This window comes from Crinia signifera, chromosome 2 (assembly GCF_055691185.1).
Source record: "Crinia signifera chromosome 2, ASM5569118v1, whole genome shotgun sequence".
Classification (NCBI taxonomy): domain Eukaryota; kingdom Metazoa; phylum Chordata; class Amphibia; order Anura; family Myobatrachidae; genus Crinia; species Crinia signifera.
Window position 1 is genome coordinate 315,532,884 of NC_139218.1, and position 6,662 is coordinate 315,539,545.

Genomic DNA, 6,662 nt, shown 5'->3' on the forward strand with positions numbered 1-6,662 from the left:
AAACAAGCTTAAGTGGATAGTAGTGAAATGCTTGGGAGAACAGAAAAGTCTTGAGTCTGTTTTTGAAGGATTCTACAGTGAGGGGAGTTCCATGGAGTTGGCGCCAAAAAGCCGAAGCTCTACTACAGGATGAGTTCAAGCAGATTATAGGGATTGTTAATAGTCCATCATCAAGACCGTTGTATTTTCTGGTTAGAGAATTTCTACCTGTTTGTTGTGGTGCTCGTATCCTAGGTAACCATTTAACCAGGAAGTAGGAGTAGCATTACTTGACAAAGGAATAGCAGTCCTTCTTTATAGTGCCAAACGCCTATAAGACAAAAAAAAGGCAGGTCAATACATTTCACATTTACACAATTTATGAGGGTAACAAACAAACATTGCAGATGTTCCTGCACAGTTCTATGAAAGTAAGGCAGCATTGTCATAGTCAGTGCAGTGTTCTCCCCAGCACTGTTTCTTTAGGCACTCTGTCCGGCAAGGTGCGCTTGGCTGGGCAGAGCAGTGGTATTAGTGGAGTGCACTGTATCAGTGGTGCTACATATCCAGACAGCCGAACTCTTGTGAGAGCGGCAACCGAGAAGTCACACTCTCACTGTGTCCGTGGAGCCGGGCTGAACATGCGGCGGCACGAGCACCAGCCGCGTGGGACAGACAGAACCTCCAGCATTGCCGCTGCACTATGTTCACTGCGCCGGGGCTCCCTCTCATCTGGTGGGGGCTCGCTCTTTCTAGCGCAATGAGGAGGAGGGGTAATCCCCCCTGGCATCAAGCATGTAGGTAAGCCGCACTTATGTGGCATAATGTGTAATAGGCATTATGGTGTGTGGTATATGTAATGGGCATTATGGCATGTGGTATAATATGTAATAGGTATTACGGCGTGGCTTATTGTGCAATAGGCATTATGGTGTGTGGCATAACATGCAATGGGCATTACAGAATTTAATGGGTGTGTGACGTGTAATAGGCATTACAGCGTAGATTTTTGGCACGCGTCGACGGTGCACAATGTCTATATTTTTAGTATATGTTTGGTGGTGTGGGCTGAGAGACTTTTTTGAAACTGCAATGAGTGACAATAGGCGGTGCTAAATACTCCCCTCTGAAAGTCTTGATGACACCCGGCTGGAAAAAAATTCTTGGGAGAACACTGTCGGTGGATGCAAGACTGGAACATCACACAGAATTTAATTGTCCCTATGTATGCAGTGAATTTTATTTTATAATAAAAAATAAAAAAAAAACACTTTGCAAACACTGCTGAAATCTGTTGATAACTATTTATTTCTTTGTATTTTGTCAGATTCTGTAGCACCAGTAAGGGCTATTTCACACACTCCGGCTCCTGCCGGGCGGCAAAAACCCGCACGGCCAGGAAGCCGTGCTGCACACATCAGTTTACAATGGAGGGGATGGCCACAGCCCGGCAGCCGTCCCTTCCAGTGGCAGTATCCGGCTGCAACCGGACGGCCGGGCCGTGGCCGCCCCGTGTGAATGGACACAATAGTGTCCATTCACAACTACTGTGAACGGTACGGCTTCCTGGCCGTGCGGGATTTCGCCTTACGGCAGGAGCCGGAGTGTGTGAAATAGCCCTAAAGCTGGCTACACATTAGCCAATGGCAGCGATGGGATTGGGCAGCGGAGCCAGCATCAGCAAATACATGCATACTTGCCAATACAGGAAGCAATGGACCGGTGGCCATGTTGCCACTAGCGATGTCTTCCATCAGTCCGGCATGCCCATTACGTCTTACTCACCCAACAGCACAGCGTTTAGCCATACAAAGCTGCTAAAACAGACTAAAGTCCTGCCCGGGAAGAGTGCCATTTAGGCATCCAAACTTGACACTTTTGCCTTATATAGGAAATATCTATTTTTACACATTTTTTATTTATTTGAATTTATATAACAAATGTGAGCGGTGCTGGCATTTTTAGCAGATATTTTGCACATCTCTCACAGAGATGTTGGCACACAAAGCGTTAAGGGGAATACACAGTGAGCATTTTTACACAGCAAGAAGGTTAAAATTGCTGGACTGCATACACTGAGCGATTTTCGCCTGTCCAAGCAATTTTTGCGGGGTTGGGCGGCTTTCCATAGCAGGACGCTATGGAAAGCCGTCCACTCGGCTGGGAATACCAGCAGATAAGCAGTAGTAGCAGTCGATGATGCAGGAGCACGCATCAGTGCTCACTGCTGGGCCATACACACTGGGCGGCTTTTGAGCAGTAAACGTGAGCTGCTTTCAGCTCAAAATCACCAAGTGTGTATGGGTCTTTAGTGGAAATCAAGCCTATGCCTGTACAGCTGTGAGACAGCCATGCTCATTGCTAACCAACATGCCAAATATTTAGATAAAGCTTCTAGCATGGTTTAAACCAGCGTTCTCAAACTGTGGGTCCCAACCTGCTCAGCATGGGGTCGTGACTCCATGTTACTGACCATCAGGCTGATTACTTTTCTAATCTCAGTTATGTGGGGTACACACCAGGACGATATGGCCAAAAACGAGTCAATTTAGATCTCGACCAATTGTATGTAAATTGGCCATGTTTTGGGCCATTTCGCTGTCCTTTTGATGCGATCTCGATCCGATATGCGGCCCCGCGGGTCGGTCAGTCTTTTCTGAGATCCTACCTGCTGCAGGTAGGATCTCAGAACCGACCATTGCCGTGGGTGGGGGTCGTGATCGGATCGCGATCACATCAGTGGCATTTTCGCGGCGTGTCGGCGGCGCCGTCAGCTCGTGAGCGGGTCGTACGTTCCTGTGACGACCCACTCACGTGCACCATCGTCCTGGTGTGTACCGGTCATTAGTGATTGTCTGAAAAGTCTGTTGAATTGGCTGTAATATTAGACTCCTCACATGATTTTGTGCTTCCACAATGCTGCCATATATGTGCTGTCTGCTGACTACACATGTGATGACCTTCTGCAGTCACTTGCTGGGTCCTGTAATTATTTAATGGGGTCCCAGAGAAAAATAGTTGGAGGACCCATGATATAAACAAACCGTTCACTAAACTGCTGAAAAGACAATTCAGTTCCTTAATTAAAACCTCTGATTGTGGACTTTTACAGGAACATGGCAACATCTACTGAGAAAGTGAAATGATTTTCTTTATCCATTTTGGTTATTGCCAATATAACATTAGTTCACCTTCAAATAGAAAGCTGAAAAACTGAAGTGTACCAATACAAGAAATAATAGGGCCTGTAAATTGCGTGAAGCAGGTCTTCCTTGCAAAAAGCAAATCTTCTGCTATTACTGGATCATAATATCTCATGACAAGTATATAAAGCTTTGTATATCACAAATAGCAATAGAGGTAAGATACCAGTTAGAATATTAAACTTATTTTGAGTAATCTTCAAATTTTAGCATTTGAAACAAGCTGTTTATATGCGTGTATAAACAATATTTAAGTGCACATCCTGTGACACAAGATATCCTGTATATAGGCGCAGTCAACACTAACCACCTCCAACCAAGACAACATTCTAATATTAGAACTTCCTTTCTGAAATGACACAAGATGGATGTATGTTCAAGTGGAGCGTGATATCAAGATTTCAAAGCTCCAGTACAAAAAAGGCCACCAATTTTCCTGGAAATATGAAGCTACTTCAGTCAGAGAAAAAAAAAAAAAAGGATCATTTATGACTACCCATATTATGTGCACACTAGTTATACATATAAAGGTTAGTGAAATAATTCATGATTATAATTTTGCAAGTATAATTACCATATATACTAGCGTATAAGCCGACCCGAATATAAGCCAAGGCACCTAATTTTACCACAAAAAAAAAAACTAGGAAAACTTATTGACTCGTGTATAAGCCTTGGGTGGGAAATGCAGTAGCTACTAATAAAAATAGATACCAATAAAATTACATTCATCGAGGCATCAGTAAGTTGCACACAGAAGCGAAAAAATTTCTTGCCCAGTACCGCACGGGCAACACAAAGGGTGCCGCGTACAGGAAGTCCGTTGGACCACCCACAGAGGCTACAGGTGCCCGCAGATGAGCGGAAGAGACCGGAGAACAGGGAAGTGGGACCTTCACTCGAGTATAAGCTGAGAGGGGCTTTTTCAGCATAAAAAATGAGCTGAATTTCAATATAACATAGTCCTTAGAAGGGAAGCAGAAAGAGGCTACACAATGGCTATTCTGGCAGATGTAACATGTGCAGAGAGAATTAGATTTGGCTGGGGTTTTATCTCAAAATGAGATCTATACTGCAGTGTAAAAATAAAACAGTCAGTATTTACTCTGCACAGAGTAACTCACCCAAATAACTCACCCAAATCTCTCTGCACAAGTTACATCTGCCCCACCTGCAGTGCACATGGTTTTGCCCATTTGAGAAGGAATTGCCTTTGCAAGTGAACCAGAATAAGGACCAATATATAGTATATTGTGTGCATGGGATGGTATAGGGCCCCCAGTGGTCAGAATACAGACAGCGGCATTCCGATGGTCAGAATCCCCAAAACATTTTTTAAAGGTACATATGATAAACCCCCCAACCGAACCTTCCCAACATGGAGGCTAACCATAACCCTCCCAGGCATACTTCCTATTGGGTGCCGACAGTCAGGATTATGGTGCTAGCATTGTGTATATTGGGATCTTTTGTCAAGGGTAAAAATCCTGGCATCAGTATTCGGCATCCCGACCAATCGGTATGCTAATCGGATCCTTCCTGCACAGTGCAGTCCATTCCACATGCTGGCTAAACTAGGGCGATTCACATGAAGTTTGGACTGAGATTTTGGCACTCAATCCTATGAAAAGCATCCAAATTGCATGTAACTTGAAAGCAAGTCGTTCCGTGCGTATCATACCAGAGATGCACAATACCGTGCATATCATACCGGAGCCTGCGAGTCGCACTGGCTGCAAAAGCAATCTGTTGGATTGCTTCTCAGCCGGGCAGGCTTGGCTAGGATCGCATGTGATACATCACATGCAAAAGGACCACATGTGATATATTGCATGCGACCTGGGTGGCTCAAGAGGGGATTGCGTGTGACTTCTGCAACCAACATGTGAAAGTTTATTGGAAAAAAGTTGTGAGTCTTCAGCACAAAACAAAGAGAAAAGGTAACCAGTAGTTCTGCTGCTGAACTATAAGCCCCAGCAAGTCAAAGCCAGCCTCTGAGCCTTGGAACACAGATTGTGGCTTACAATGTACACAACACTGGCAGTAATTTACGCAATATTACGCAATATCAGCCAGTAGGCCTATGATAGCACCATACACAATGGGCGATTTTGAGCTGAAAACTCACTTTTGGTGTTTTGCGCTGCTTTCAGATCAAAACTGCCCAGTGTGTATGAGTATGCCCCGGCGGCGAGCGTTGATGCACGATACACATCATTGCCAGCCAGCGCTGTCTGTTGGTTTTACCGCAACTGAACCGCTTTCCACATGTCAGTGAAATTTGCTGGCCTAGGCAATTCACACTGAGAGATTTTGGGCCAGCAATTTAAACATCATCGCTGGCAATACAGCAGGGAAAGAATGCCCAGTGTGTATGTATCTTAGGTCACAGCAAGCCAATGCCAGCCTCTTAAGCCCCCATACACATTAGCACTATCAGCTAATCATGTACAGAGTGGGGGGGGGGGGGGGGGGGGGGGCAGGTGAAGTCGCTGACAGATATCAGTAGATGTGTATGCACTATATAGGGGATGTACTACATCCCACTATATTGTTCTCCAGTGGCACTGCGATACATCGTCAGACGTGGGAATAGCTGCAGTGTATTCCAAGCAGGCTTGTAAACCAACTACATCAGAACACCCACAAATCCTGGCCTATAATATACTGCAAAACAACCCCATATACTTGGGGGTAAAGGTATCAAAGCTTAGAGAGATAAAACTACAAGCAGTGTTTCGTTGGCATAGTAACCCCCATCAGTATGTATAATATTACTGATGCACTGGGACACACACACACACACACACACACACACACACACACACAATGAGGCAGCAGTGTATGGGGTAAGCACTGACCTGGATGCACAGTAATACATCATGCAATAGTCTAGCACCAGCACAGTGACACCACCATACATGTGGGAGCTGACGCTGCCGGCTGCGTGCCTCAGTGTAACAAGAGCGTGTGTGTGTATGTGTGTGTGTGCAGCGGCAGACATAAGGCCGCCGGCTCCCTCCCCGCATTATCAGCCGCGGTATTACCGCACACATCCGGCAACACTTCCCACCTGTGCCAGTATACGGGACGCCGCTATGACATCCACGGACGGAGATCCCCTACCCGTTGAAGCAGTGTATCCGCGACACAATCACCGCCCCCGGCCTCAGCGTCATGGTAGGAGGAGCGAAGACGCTGCCGGCTGCTGATGCGTCCCAGACAGTCCCATTCCTCCTCCCGCTGTGGCTGCTGCGTCTGTTGCTGCGTCACGCTCTTCCTCCTCCTGCTCGTCGTCACACTTTTAGATTAGACAGTGTGACACTTGCCAGAGGTGAAGCTGTTGTCCCGTTTGTTAATAACTCCCGCAGCACATCGTCGGCATTCGCAGTGTTAATAATCGCAAGTCCACAGCAGCGCTGCCCACTGCAATGTATTATAGTATCTGTGCACCACTGCTAATATGAGTAAAACTGTCCC

General features: G+C 46.0%; 1 protein-coding gene across 3 annotated transcripts in view; it reads right to left on the bottom strand.

The window, feature by feature from the left end:
• Positions 1-6,437, bottom strand: part of RCBTB2 (RCC1 and BTB domain containing protein 2) — a 58,675-nt gene extending 52,238 nt beyond the window's left edge. Inside the window, exons 1-2 of one of the 3 annotated variants that reach the window (XM_083169012.1) lie at positions 6,309-6,437; positions 208-310 (exon numbers count right to left, since the gene is read on the bottom strand). The gene's annotated coding sequence lies outside the window, so the exon portion shown is untranslated. Of the gene's footprint in view, positions 1-207; positions 311-6,255 lie in introns of all 3 variants that reach the window. The other 2 variants (XM_083169013.1, XM_083169011.1) reach the window with 2 other exon arrangements.
• Between the last annotated feature and the right edge of the window lie 225 nt (positions 6,438-6,662).